This window comes from Lycium barbarum, chromosome 4 (assembly GCF_019175385.1).
Source record: "Lycium barbarum isolate Lr01 chromosome 4, ASM1917538v2, whole genome shotgun sequence".
Taxonomy (NCBI): Eukaryota; Viridiplantae; Streptophyta; class Magnoliopsida; order Solanales; family Solanaceae; genus Lycium; species Lycium barbarum.
This window is the reverse complement of record NC_083340.1, coordinates 12,596,105-12,609,742: the sequence shown is the minus strand read 5'-3', so window position 1 is coordinate 12,609,742 and position 13,638 is coordinate 12,596,105. Positions and strand designations below refer to the sequence as shown.

Below are 13,638 nucleotides of genomic sequence, written 5' to 3'. Positions count from 1 at the left end.
CGGGTCACTTGTCTCACCTTGAAGGAACGATAATTATAAGGCGAGACTATCAACGAAAGATAACTTTAAGAGGAGACATAGAATAAGATCATAGGCATTATAACCGTCAATTCATATGCTTTGAAGTCTTTTAGAAACTAGTGTCATAGCTACGGAGTAGAATTAAGGTTCAAGAACTAGTATAACACTTTCATATTCACATTGGATTCTTAGCTCAAGACTCTTAGTCGTGGAATCATTCTTGTCGTACTTATCATAGGCATATTCTCTTTTCTGACATCATCATTATCATTATCATCATGGAAGTATTCTCGTTGGGATAGGTACAGTACTTGTCATTTGGTAATGGAATAAGGATCGAAGGTTTCTTTTGGATTCAGCTTCAAAGTAAGTCAAGCAGAGCAATAAGGTAAATCGGGGAAACAGTGGGCCCACCTCGGATCAAATGAGGCGGCGCACCAAATTTACATATATTACATGTCATGGCGTTACTTGTGAGGGTTTTAGGGTAGTCGGGTCCTATTTATGCGAGTTCTAGAGGTTTAGGAAATTCTTCCAACATTTTGCACACTTTTTAATTCAATTCTACTGAATGAAAAAAGGGAAACTTTAGGCGCGGATTCCGGAGAATAGAGTTGTCCCCGAGGCTCGTATTCGACCTATTATGTCTAAGACATGCCAAAGAAGGAAGGGTGAAGCCTTACATACCTTTTCCGCTCATTTTTCTTCTCCAAACTCAAGCTCCAAATTCACCAAAATCTACAAATTGGTCACATTTACCAAACCTTAATTAGAGCATTTAGAAGTGGGATTTTAAAGTAATATTTGTCTGCCGAAATTTCGGCAGCATTTCCCCTATAAATACATCGTCCCCAAGAATCTATCTTGGCCAATTTCAATCAACAACAATCCGGGAATTCAACCCGGCCAAACCAACAACAACACTAGCAATTATTCTAGCAACACTCCAACATTCAATTCAATTTAATTCACATGACTTTCAAAACAATTCAATCAACATGCTACTTCATCCAACACTTTCCAATTCCAACAAGAACAATAACTACTTAACCCTTCTTTCACATTCAATTACCACCACCCAACTTACAATCTTCCAAACAATGGCTCACTTTCAAGTTCATGAATTATATTTATAGCCTACACATTAACAATATCATTCTTACAAATATAAGAAGCCATAACAAAGTCGCACTAACTCCTTCCATAACACACCAACAATTTCATATTCATTTCAAACCATTAAGCCTTCATTTATCATAAAACCCACCACACAACAACAATCAAAATGCTACATAAATTCGATTCATCATATCTCACAACATCACCCCTATTTTCGGCCACAACAACTACACACATATCCTTATGAATTTTCATCCATTTCTACACATTATAACAACAACCAACATACTACATAAAATTAATTCATCATTTCTATACCATGCAACACATTTTCGGCCAAACACCATACATATGCATATTTCATGAATTTCATGGATTCCTTCATTCTACAACACTCATAATCACCCATAACATATAAAACAAGGTTAAATTCTTACCTTTTCCTTTCATGTTTCCTCTTAGTCAAGGTTATGGATTTGTCCAAGTGAAGGATTTTCTTGCTCCAACAACTCTTCCATGTTGTAGAGGACCTTCCAATTACTTAGAGTACTAGGAGAAAATATTTTTGCTTGATCAATTCCATGGACTCCATTTTAGCCAACCTTGGCCGAATACTACTATATTTTCTCTTCAAGTTTTTCTTGAATTGGAAGATGAATATTTTGTCTTGCTTGGCCATCTCTCTCTATGTATATATATATATATATATATATATATATATATATATATATATATATATATATATATATATATATATATATATATATAGTTATTATGAACATGTGAGGGGCACATGCCTTTCTCTCCATATTTTTCTAGAAATTTCTTTCTTTTTCTTGAATTTTTCCAAATTGGTCAAAGAAGACTAATGGTCTTCTTATTATATATTCTTTCCACCACTTCTTCTATTTATTTTTAAGTCCCTTAAAATAAGAATATAGACACATGATCCCCTTCCTCCATTTTTCTAGAATTTTTGTTTTTTGAAAATAACAAAGAAGACTAAATGTCTTCTTGTGCAAGCTTTGGCCCATGCATCTTTGTAATTTATAATTAGCCCCCATTAAATAATAAAATGTGGACATATACCACTTATGCCACACGGCCAACTTGGAATTTTTCATGAACTTTCAAGACTCTTTGTGAAATTCCCATTTTACCCCTAGCCTTCCACAATATTACCATAAGCCATTTTGCGAATTTCTCTTTCTACCCATGGCCTTTCCAACATTTCCATACTAATAATAGTCATAAATAATATTCATAACAACTTGTACATTAAAATAATTTTTTTAAAAATGGTCTCGCCCTTAACTTTCCACGACGACTTTGAAATATCCAAACGTGCAAAATACGGCTATAACAGATATGGACCATTTTCAATGTCCAATGTGAAAGGAACGAGAGATTTAACATTGGTTATGGAGAGGGCAGAGTGAAACTTTGCTCCTGTGTCAGTCATGGTGGCTTGGAAGACGAAGGGAGGAGGAATAATTTGAGGAAGAAGTAGAACGAAGGGGAGAGGGGAGGTGCGGCCGGCTAGGGTAAGGGTGGCGGCTAGGTTAGGGTTTTGTGGAGAAGAAAAACCTAGTCTGATACCATATAGGAAATCAATTCCTTGATGATTATGATTGAATGTCATCAATATATACAAAAGACTTACCTAATTCTAAGAGATATTCTAGCTGTACATAATATTCTAGGAAATATTCTAGCTGTACATTATAATGACTAATATTCTAACTGTACATAATAATGACAAAATACAACGGTTATCAGATAAAGTTTGTCATTGCCTTGTTTGCTTTCCTCGTAGTTGCACTTGTCCTCTTTGTAGCTATCAACTTTGTTGTCGAGGAAGAAATTGAAAAATTGAAGAACATAACATGAAGGGTTCTTTTTTCATGTAGCTCCTTATTAAATGAAATATTTCCTGCATACGTTTAGTTTCTCTTTATTTATTTATTTATTAATTAAGCATTTGTTGGTAACTTTCATATTTACCTTCCTTTATCTGTTCTTCTCTAGTTATTCTATAGTAAAGTGGAACTATTATACCTTTATTTGTAAGCATATCCTTGTTTTGCCTGATCTAGTAACCCAGCAAAACATGGCAAAAAGTACAAATGCAAATTGCTAATAATAAGGCAAAATTAATTAGGTCGGGGAGTCAGAGTCTGCTGATTAGAAGTGATTCTTATCACACATTAACAAGAAACGGTAGATATCACACGATACAGAGTTTAGCATATAAACTGACGGTATAAATTTTTACATGGTCAGATCCCTAAAAAGATAACTATAGGTAACCGTCGATGATAAGTGGATTCATAACCTGGAATATAAGGGACATGACCTATTGCAAAAAGTTAAAGCACACGGATAGTATCTGTAAGTTAACCCACTACTAAAAAAACTCGATTTTCCGACCTAAAAAAAGGGCAATTTCCGACCTCATGAGGTCGGTTTTGGGCAAAAACCGACCTCAGAATTAGGTCGGAAAAGAGTGGGTCGGAAATATTATCGACCTCATGAGGTCGATAATATTTTTTTAATCGGCTATTAATTATATAAAGTACCGACCTCGTGAGGTCGGTAAATTATATTAATAATATAATGATATTAGTTTACCGACCTCCTGAGCTCGGTAAGTTATATGAATATATATCTAATATATATATATTGTTTTAGATTTCTGTCGTCCTGAGATCAGTATTTCTCAATTTCTGTAAAATATTTGCCGAAAACCGACCTCATGAGGTCGGTAATTTGCAATTTGTGGGGAAATTTTGCAGAAAACCGACCTCATGAGGTCGGTAATTTGCCATATGTTGGATAATTTTGCAAAAAACCGACCTCATGAGGTCAGTAATTTGCAATTCCCTGGAAAATTTTCCAGAAAACCGACCTCATGAGGTTGGTAATTTGTAGTTTCTGGGTAAATTTGGCCCATAACCGACCTCATGAGGTCGGTTTTCTGCAAAAAAAAATTGTAGCACCTAGCTGTTATTCCACCTGTCCCCTTGTCAAGATGAAAATAATTTTACTTTCAACTAAAACCATCTCAAATAGCTGCCAACAATACAACAAACTACTATAAATACATAAAACAATAAGCTACTATTACAACACATATATTACAACCACCAAAACATCAAATTCAATTCGAAACTACTTCAAAGTTGAATAAAAACGTCAATCAAACATTCACAAGAGCATTAATTAAGTTATTTCAACCTTCGCAAACATCAAAACAACATTAAATAAATAGAAAATGGATAGCTTCAAACAACATTAATTAAACAACGATGCGCCGCGTGGTGGGAGACGTGGCGACGGGCTTCTATCTCTAATCGCAAGGTTTTCTGGTGGTCTCCGGGGAACCCCCGTCTCCTTAGCCTTCTTTGTTTTCTTACCCCTCTTTTCACCTGCCATCTATACAATAATATATGTAAGTATCGCAAATATAAATAAATAGAAAAGGGATAGCTTCAAAATTTATTTAAATAATTCGCCTATTTAACTAATATGTAGGAAGCGGGTAAAGGAAACCATAATGTAAGGCAGTCAAAGTTTAAACAAGAAAGTTATAGAAATGGAAAGGTGATTGGCAATGTAAAGGATTTAGACAAATGGAAAAATAACAAGGGTAAGAAAAATACCAGTTGTAGCAGAGAGTGCAAATCAGCAACAACTAGCACTGACAAAAGAAAAATCAATTGATGCTAATGATGGGAAAGAACTGGTTGTTGTAGCTTTAGAGGATGGAGAGGGTGAGCATGAAAACGTTGTTGAGGTTGGTGATGTTGCTGCAAACAAACAGCTGGTTGCATCAACAGTACCAGTGATGGAGATTGCAAAACAATTAAATGTGACTGAGGGAAAGCAACTGCCTTTAGTTGCATCAGGTGCATCATCTGCTGCAGTTACAATAACTGGTCAAGAATCTGGTTCAATGAAGCAAGCAGTTGTAGTTCAAAAAGTTCGTGTTGAGGCAAATGCAAGTGGCATAATGCAAAAGCAGTTGATGGAAACACCTGCTGCCATAACTAGCCAAAAAATAGCAAATGTGGCTAAATCTGTTGAGAAACTTTTTTTTTTTTTTGCTGTTGTGTTCACCCCTGGAGAAAAGAGGCAATCACTTGTTCATAAACAATGGGTGTCAACTCTGTGATCAATTTGAAGAAGATTTGGAGGACAACAAGGAACTAGTAATGTTGACAAATTCAAAAAGGTTGTAGTTGCTGATAATAATGCTCAAGTGGCAGTTCAAGGTAATAGTAAGCAGCAGAGAAATAATCAGTGGCAAAATAACTACAAAGGCAGAAGAGATGGTATTAAAATCTTACAAAGTGGGAAAGTGCTAGGCAACACCAAAGATCCATATCAGTGGCAGCAAAACAATAGTGCAAATACAGGAGGCAAAGAGTAGTGCAAAGTCGAGTACACATAAGCATCACCATGGCTTGAATGATGCAGCTACACAGAAGCAACAAGTGCAGTTTAGTGCTAACTCTAAAGTGAAGGCCTCAGAAGATGTAGCAGCAGCAGTTGTGCTAAATCCTAAGGCAACTACACAGCAACAACAAGAAACTTAGTAATGCACTTCATCTAGATCTACAAACAGAAGTAAGGTACTAGGTAGTCAAAACTTGCACTGGAACATTGCCTATTCCAAACGAAAATGCAATCCTTTAATGATCTAAATGAATGTTTTGTGCACCAGCAAAGGCATATGAATAGCTGCATAAAGGCTACTTTTACATTGTTATTCCGGATTTCATTAGGCCGTAACTGTGGGCTATATACTCTATGGTCTTTGCTGATAGTTCAACTTTAGTATAGTTTTTACTTGTATTGATACTGAAAACATAGTCCTTTGCATACTTGGGAGATTGATCTTACATAGGAATATCCACTGGCAATTGTTGCTCCAGTTATAATTGTGCAGTTATAAACTAAATGCAAAGATCATCTTGGTCAATGATACTGGAGAGTCAGCTGCAGTACCAACTTGGTACTGTTTTTTTAATTAAATTACCTTATCAAAAAAATGATATGGGAAATAGCAACATAGACTAACCTTTCCACATATATTTTAGTTATTTGCAACATCACTAACTACAGAAAACCAATATGTTAAGATACTAACTTTCCATAAGAGTAAATCATAAGAAAGAGAAAATACAGTGATTTATTTGGAATGGGGATCATTATCTCTTACTACATCACAGGCTCATAGCAAATACCAAGTCCTTGTAATAATACAGAAAGCATATGCTAACACATATTGCCTTGACCATTCAATCAAATACTTTTGAGGAATAACACCACATTTGCATGCTAGGTAACCTTCTTAACAAATTAATTTAATAATTTAAGCCCATTTGATGAACCACCTACTAAAAAGCTCCCACTGATCAGTAATGCACTTCATCTAGATCTACAAACAGAAATAAGGTACTAGGTAGTCAAAACTTGCACTGGAACATTGCCTATTCCAAACGAAAATGCAATCCTTTAATGATCTAAATGGAACTCTTAGGGGATAAGATGGTGCAGCATTGGTTCACAATTAATACAATATCAGGAAAAGCTAGTATCACAGATCTTAGTCTAGGAAATAATGTGATTCAAGCTTATAATTTAACATAAGAAACAGTTTGGGACAACTAGTTCATCATGGAAGAAGGAAATTTAGACAATATGGATTATTGCGACTGTTTTCTTGCAGTTTGAAATTTGGCATTGTTCTACAGAAATTCATATTGGACACAGGCTACACGCAACTGGAAATAAATACCTTTGCCGAAATTGCTGCTTCCCCAAAGGATCCTTTAAAACCTTTCTTCTTTATCAATCCTGACCCTGAAACAGAACAAGACAAGGTGCAAAATTGAGTACATCACCAACTTACAAGGTCAAATCTTTGGTAAACAAAAAATACTTATAGTATTCAAAAACAAGGGTATATGGACCTTAGAGAGCAAGAGATTGAAGTACTCTATTGGCTAAATGTGCCTTAGAATCAAGAAACCATCACAAATTCAGAAAATTTATAACCAAACACATGAAAATTTGCCCCAAAAATTAATCATACACACACAAAAAAAAAAAAGAACCTCAAGGAAACATGCCAAACCATTTGCTTGATCTCTTACCCGGATATCGAAATCAAAACATAAGAAAACATGTAGCGAGAAATGACTAAAAGCTAAAGAACACAAAAGTAAAGAGCAAACCTACCTTAATCAGAAATGATCAAACTTCGACCTTAAAAAAATAAGTATTTTGACTCTCGAATTCTGAACTACTTCACAAAAATTAGGTGTTTAGTCACTAGCTCTGATTTGTATTTTGATAATAAATCTTATGAGGTACAAGCTATATTTAGCAAAAAAAATTATTGCCAGATACTTCCACTCAAAATTTATTGCCAGCTACTTCCACTCAAAATTGAACACTGATTCCATTTTCAAAGTGGGTTTTCAAGAATTTATTTAATACCATTTATGTGTAATTGCGTTTAGCTCTTATATATTTCTTTCAACAAATTGAAGTACATAATGTCAACTTCAGTAATTGAAGCATGTAAAAAAAAAAACCCATCTTTATTCTCATATTTCTTGATTTTCCACTCCAATTGAGTGTTATTTCATTATTTTGTATCCCCAAAATGGCCAAAGTAATATTTGGAGAATATGTTCAAGACCCTTTATTGGTAATTGCATTTAGCATCTTCACCATTTTCTAGATCTGATTCCCCATATAGCCAAAGTCATTTCATTATTTTGTATCCCCAAATGGCCAAAGTAATTTTTCTGAGAATTTATGGAAGACCCTCTATGTGTAATTGTGTTTACTCTTCTTTTATTCAGCAAATTGAAGCATACAATGTCAAGTTTAGTAACTGAAGCTCTAACAACTCAGTAACTGAAGCTCTAACAACTCAACCCGTAACAAATTTCTTAGCCAAGAAAAGAAAGAAAGCATACCTCAAATGTTGATGATAACTGGCGACGGCAGCGGCGGTTCTGGGTGTGGACGACGACGACGGTGACTCCCTGCACTGTTGGTGACGTCGACGGTGAATTAGGTTTAGAGAGAGAGGGACCTCAAAAACGTGAGAGGGAAAGAGAGAGAAATGGAAAGAGAAGGGTTTAATTGGGGTTGTTTTAATTTTATTTGGCTAATATTACCGACCTCATGAGGTCGATATATTTAATTATTTTATTTTTAATTTAAAAGCATACCGACCTCACGAGGTCGGTTTATCAAAAAATATTTTTAAATTATTTTTAATAAACCGACCTCGTGAGGTCGGTATTCTTTTAAATTAAAAAATAAAATTATAATATTTACCATCAATTAAATTTCCGACCTAGTGAGGTCGGTACTTTATTTTTTCAAATTTTGATACAATATTACCGACCTCATGAGGTCGGTTTATTTTTAAAAAAATTGAAAAATAAATATTACGATTTTACCAACCTCATGATGTCGGTTTTTTGAGGTCGGAAAATCCAGTTTTTTTAGTAGTGATCTGGCAGTAAAAATATTTATGTACACTATCAAGCTTTGAGGATCATCCATTCAAAGTATCAAGCAACATTCGCAGTTGTGTCTGCTTGGTGGCACCTTATAATCTTTTTCTGGTGAGAAAATGGATTTGATGGACTCAAAAACTTCATCAATAGATTTTCCAGCATCAACCTGACATTTTCAGACACAAGTCAGCGGTTACAACTAAAATTATAGGTGGATCCCGTATTTAAACTCTACCAGTTCAATTCTTAGCATTGGACTAATGTATTTTTAAGATTATATGTTCAGACGTACTATGTATAGCAATTTTAGTGAATTTTTATACATAAATTTATGTTTCACGTCGAGTCGAAAGTATTGGATTCAGATGAACTCGGTGCCGCAACGCTGCACCCACTAAAATCATTACATCTTATACAGATTCAATATCTAACTATTCTCCACTACCACCACTCTACTGAGCAATAGAAGAAGCTTAAAATTTATGATTTACCTTCCTAACTTTCCCCTTTGATTCATAGTATTCAACTGTAGGGAGGGTTTGACTCCATAAAAACTTTAAATCGCTTCCTTATTGTCTCGATGTTATCATCCTCTCTTCCCTGCATGAATTAAGTCGAGAATATCTTTCATATAATTGCTAAAAGATTGAATGATGTACCTAAATACTATGTTGTTCGACTATTAAAAATGTTGCCAGGTGAGTGTTGGATCCCCCAAAGAAGTAGTGCATTTTTTGAGGATCCGACACGGGTGCTGCAACATTTTGGAGAGTCTGAGCAACATAACCTAAATATACCTCATTTCTTGATAGCAAGCGCCTCTCCATTTCATCTTGTGGACAATTTAGGTAAAGGACAAACTCTGGCTCCATTTTTGTCTGCAAAGAAATCCCAAACGACAGTTATTTCAAAAATAAGGTGTGCTTCTGAGTTCCATTAGAAACAATTGAATAATAAACTCACAAAATTCTCAAATGTTTTCACATTCTCTTCTGAATTCCATTAGAAACAATTGAATAATAAACTCACAAATTTCTCAAATGTTCACATTCTCTGCATTCCGGGGGAAGATCTGAGTTCCATTAGAAACAATTGAATAATAAACTTACAAAATTCTCAAAGGTTTTCACATTCTCTTCATTCCGGGGGAAGCCGTCAATAAGGAATTTGTCTCTATCCATTTCTTGCATGGCTTGTTGAAGAAGCCTCATGGTTACATCTGCAGCAACAAGCTTCCCCTCCTTCATAATTTTCTGAATCATGGAGCTGCAATAAACAAAACGAAAGAAATGAAGAAAGCTGACATATAAAATTCTTACTTAAAAGAACTGTAATTAAGCGTACAACATGACCTCTTAGATGAAACTAATTGTGTTGTATATGGTATTACATGCTAGGGTAAGAACTATGGATTTATCGAGAATTGAAAATGGTTGTTGAATAGCATTACCCAGTTTCAGAACCAGAATTGATTTCTTGACGTAGAAGCTCACCAACACTAAGATGAGTGTAGCCAAACTGTTGTGCTATTCTTTTGCATTGCGTTCCTTTACCGCTCCCTGGACCACTTGTAACATGAATAATCACAATGTGAAAATAAGGAAAGGAGGAAGTCATTTCTTTTAAAAGAGAGATAAAGAGAAACTGCAATATCACATACTATAAGCCAGATGCAAAAGAAACTATTATTAATTATAAGTTTTTATAGCAGATTGCATACACCTACCCCTCAAGTTCAGCATACTTCCTCTGACATTTGAAAGAACATAAACGTGCCTCATATTTAACTTTGATATAACAATAATTAATGACTAGAATGAACCTCCATTATTTCGGAATGTCAATTCTACCCTCACAATCTAAACTAAGACCAGTACACAACTATTAATGAACAATGCTTCTTGTTTCTTCTTGGACAAAACTGGATGTGGAAATCCAGATGACTATAATGATCATGAAGTCAATGGTTTGATATAGAAAGCATATTCCCAAAAGTGAAACACACTCAAATGCAGCTTTCATTTTAACACTTATTAGATGAAGCTATAACAACAAAAAGGAAAAGAAAAAGCAAAAGCAAATGTTGTTCTTTTCCTTTCTTTTGTTGGTGGTCGGATATGTGCGGCATGGAAGCCACAGAAAAAGTATGTCACTTCCAATTTTTACCATCTTCAACCATCACCAAATAAGATATCATGTATGAACGCCAGGTAAAACTTGGCAAAAAATGCTTTTTTCCATGATAAAACATGAATACAAGACGCAATTTTAATGTCATCAAAAGAAATACAAAATGCAATAAATGTGATTAACATCAGACAGTGCAAGGAATTATAGAAATCCCAACCTATAACAAAAACAATTTTGACCTTCTTCTGCTTTCCTGAACCTCTATCACCTTCCTGCAAAAACGAGATACCAATCAGATGACCAAGAAATAGTACCAATTCATTTTTGAAACATCATAAAGTAGTAGGTCTAGTATCATGATCACTTTATTCAGTCCATTCCTTTCCTGAACCACGGAATCGAAACACCTAAGTCAGTGTCTTTAATTCAAAAACTTAAAGGAAAACTATCAGAATGAGATAACATTAGCTTAGTTGAAAAAATCTTAAAATAGCTATCACATCAAAGATAGATGCAATCTAAAACTTGAATCTTCAATAGAACATGGAATGAAGAAAATTTACTTAATTATAAAGCTAGCACTGAAAGAGATTAATTCCGTGATTATTCTCCTTAATTGAGTTGGTAAATATACCATAGTTACAGTGTCCTATTAGGCTACAAAATATACTAACCTAAAATAGAAGATTTACAAAATATTCTTTTACTACATATTTACAATATTTATCACACCCCCGCAGTCGAAACGGGAGGTTTACGAACGCTGAGACTGTCCCGAAAATCCTCAAATAAGACCTGTGGCAGTCCTTTAGTGAAAATATCGGCGAGCTGATATCGGGACGGAACATGATGGACACGTACGTGTCCGCGCGCCACCTTCTCACGAACAAAATGGATATCCATCTCAATGTGCTTGGTGCGCTGATGTTGAACTGGATTTCCTGACAGGTAAATGGCACTGACATTATCACAATAAACCAAAGTAGCCTTAGGGACCGGACAATGTAGTTCCAAGAGGAGGTTACGTATCCAGCATGATTCAGAGACAACATTAGCAACCCCCCTATATTTTGCTTCTGCACTGGAGTGGGATAGAGTAGGTTGGCGCTTGGATGACCAAGATATCAAATTATCTCCCAAAAACACGCAGTAACCCGACGTTGAACGTCGTGTGTCTGGACATCCTCCCCAATCAGCATCAGTATAGGAAACCAAATCAGTGACCGAAGATGGGTAGAGATGCAGACCATGATCAAGAGTACCCTGAATATACCGAATGATCCGTTTAAGAGCAAGCAGATGCGTATCTCGTGGAGCATGCATATGAAGACAAACCTGTTGTACGGCATAAGAGATATCCGGTCTAGTGAACGTAAGATACTGAAGAGCACCTGCAAGACTCCGGAAATGAGTGGGATCTTCACAAAGATCGCCAGAAGAGGCACTGACCTTCGGTTTAGTGTCAACCGGAATGGAAGAAGGCTTACACGATGACATGCCTGCACGTTCAATAATCTCCGAAGCATAACTTCGTTGTGAGAGAAACATACCACCTTTATGACGGGTCACCGCAATGCCAAGAAAATAATTCAAAGGACCTAGGTCCTTCATAGCAAATTCTGAGCCAAGAAGGTCCATAATCGAACAACGGAGAGTATCTGAAGAAGCAGTAAGAATAATATCATCCACATATAGTAAAATGTAAGCCAAGCCGTGCCCTTTGCGGAAGATGAACAAGGAGTTGTCAGACTTGCTATTAGCAAAACCAATGGAATAAACAAAGTCAGCAAATCTTTTATACCAAGCCCTCGGTGCTTGTTTAAGCCCATATAAGGACTTGCGCAACAAACACACATAATCGGGATGAGATGGGTCACGAAAACCCATTGGTTGATGCATATAGACTGTCTCCTTGAGCTCGCCATGAAGAAATGCATTTTTGACATCCAACTGATGAATGGGCCAATGCTTAGATAGAACTAGACTTAAGACAATGCGAATCGTTGCTGGCTTTACGACTGGACTGAAAGTCTCACCACAATCAATGCCAGCCTACTGTGTTTTTCCATCACCTACAAGACGGGCTTTATGCCTCTCAAAATCACCATTAGACTTTTCTTTATGAGTAAAAATCCACATAGACCGAATAACATTCACATTAGGTGGACGGGGTACCAAATCCCACGTCTTATTTTTAGTAAGAGCATCATATTCATCATCCATGGCCAATTTCCAATTCGGGTCACGTAGCGCATCCAACGGATTACGAGGTATGGGGGACCTGGTAACCGTCGTATGTAGATTAAATGGGTGCTTGGGCTTAAAAATCCCTCGCTGACTACGAGTGACCATGCGTGTTTGGGTAGGGGGCTGCTGGACAGGAGGAGGAATGGTGGAGTTTTGTGGGTTGGCGGCAAGCTGGTGGGGCAGTGGCGGTGGCTGGTCCAGTGAAGACGAGGGCAGACGCTGCTGCCCAGCAGAAGGAGGCGTGGGCAGCTGGCCCAGACCAGGCGGAAAACCACTGGGCAGTGGCGGGGAAGGACACGGCAGCGGTGGAGGGGGGCTGGTGGCGAGATGATGGATCAAGTAAGGGGAAAGGCCATCATCAAGGAAGTCATACGTGGTGGGAGTTGGAGTGTGGATTTTAGAAAACGGAAATTGAGTCTCATCAAATAACACGTGACGACAAATAATGATTTTATTTTTGGATAAATCAAAACATTTGTAGCCACGATGGCTTGGTGGATATCCCAAAAAGACACATGGAGTTGACCGAGGTTGCAACTTGTGAATAGTAATAGACGGAAAAAGGGGATAACAT

General features: G+C 36.4%; 1 long non-coding RNA gene and 1 pseudogene across 2 annotated transcripts; both read right to left on the bottom strand.

The window, feature by feature from the left end:
• Positions 1–4,245: 4,245 nt before the first annotated feature.
• Positions 4,246–8,272, bottom strand: LOC132638198 (uncharacterized). Of its 2 annotated transcripts, XR_009581626.1 has the most exons (4): positions 8,136–8,272; positions 6,944–7,008; positions 5,490–5,619; positions 4,246–4,575 (listed from the first exon to the last, which is right to left on the bottom strand). It is a non-coding gene; the product is annotated as an uncharacterized LOC132638198 (long non-coding RNA). The 2 variants fall into 2 exon arrangements; XR_009581625.1 differs by lacking the exon at positions 5,490–5,619.
• A 415-nt stretch (positions 8,273–8,687) lies between these two features.
• Positions 8,688–10,718, bottom strand: LOC132638197 (UMP-CMP kinase 3-like; annotated as a pseudogene).
• Positions 10,719–13,638: the final 2,920 nt, after the last annotated feature.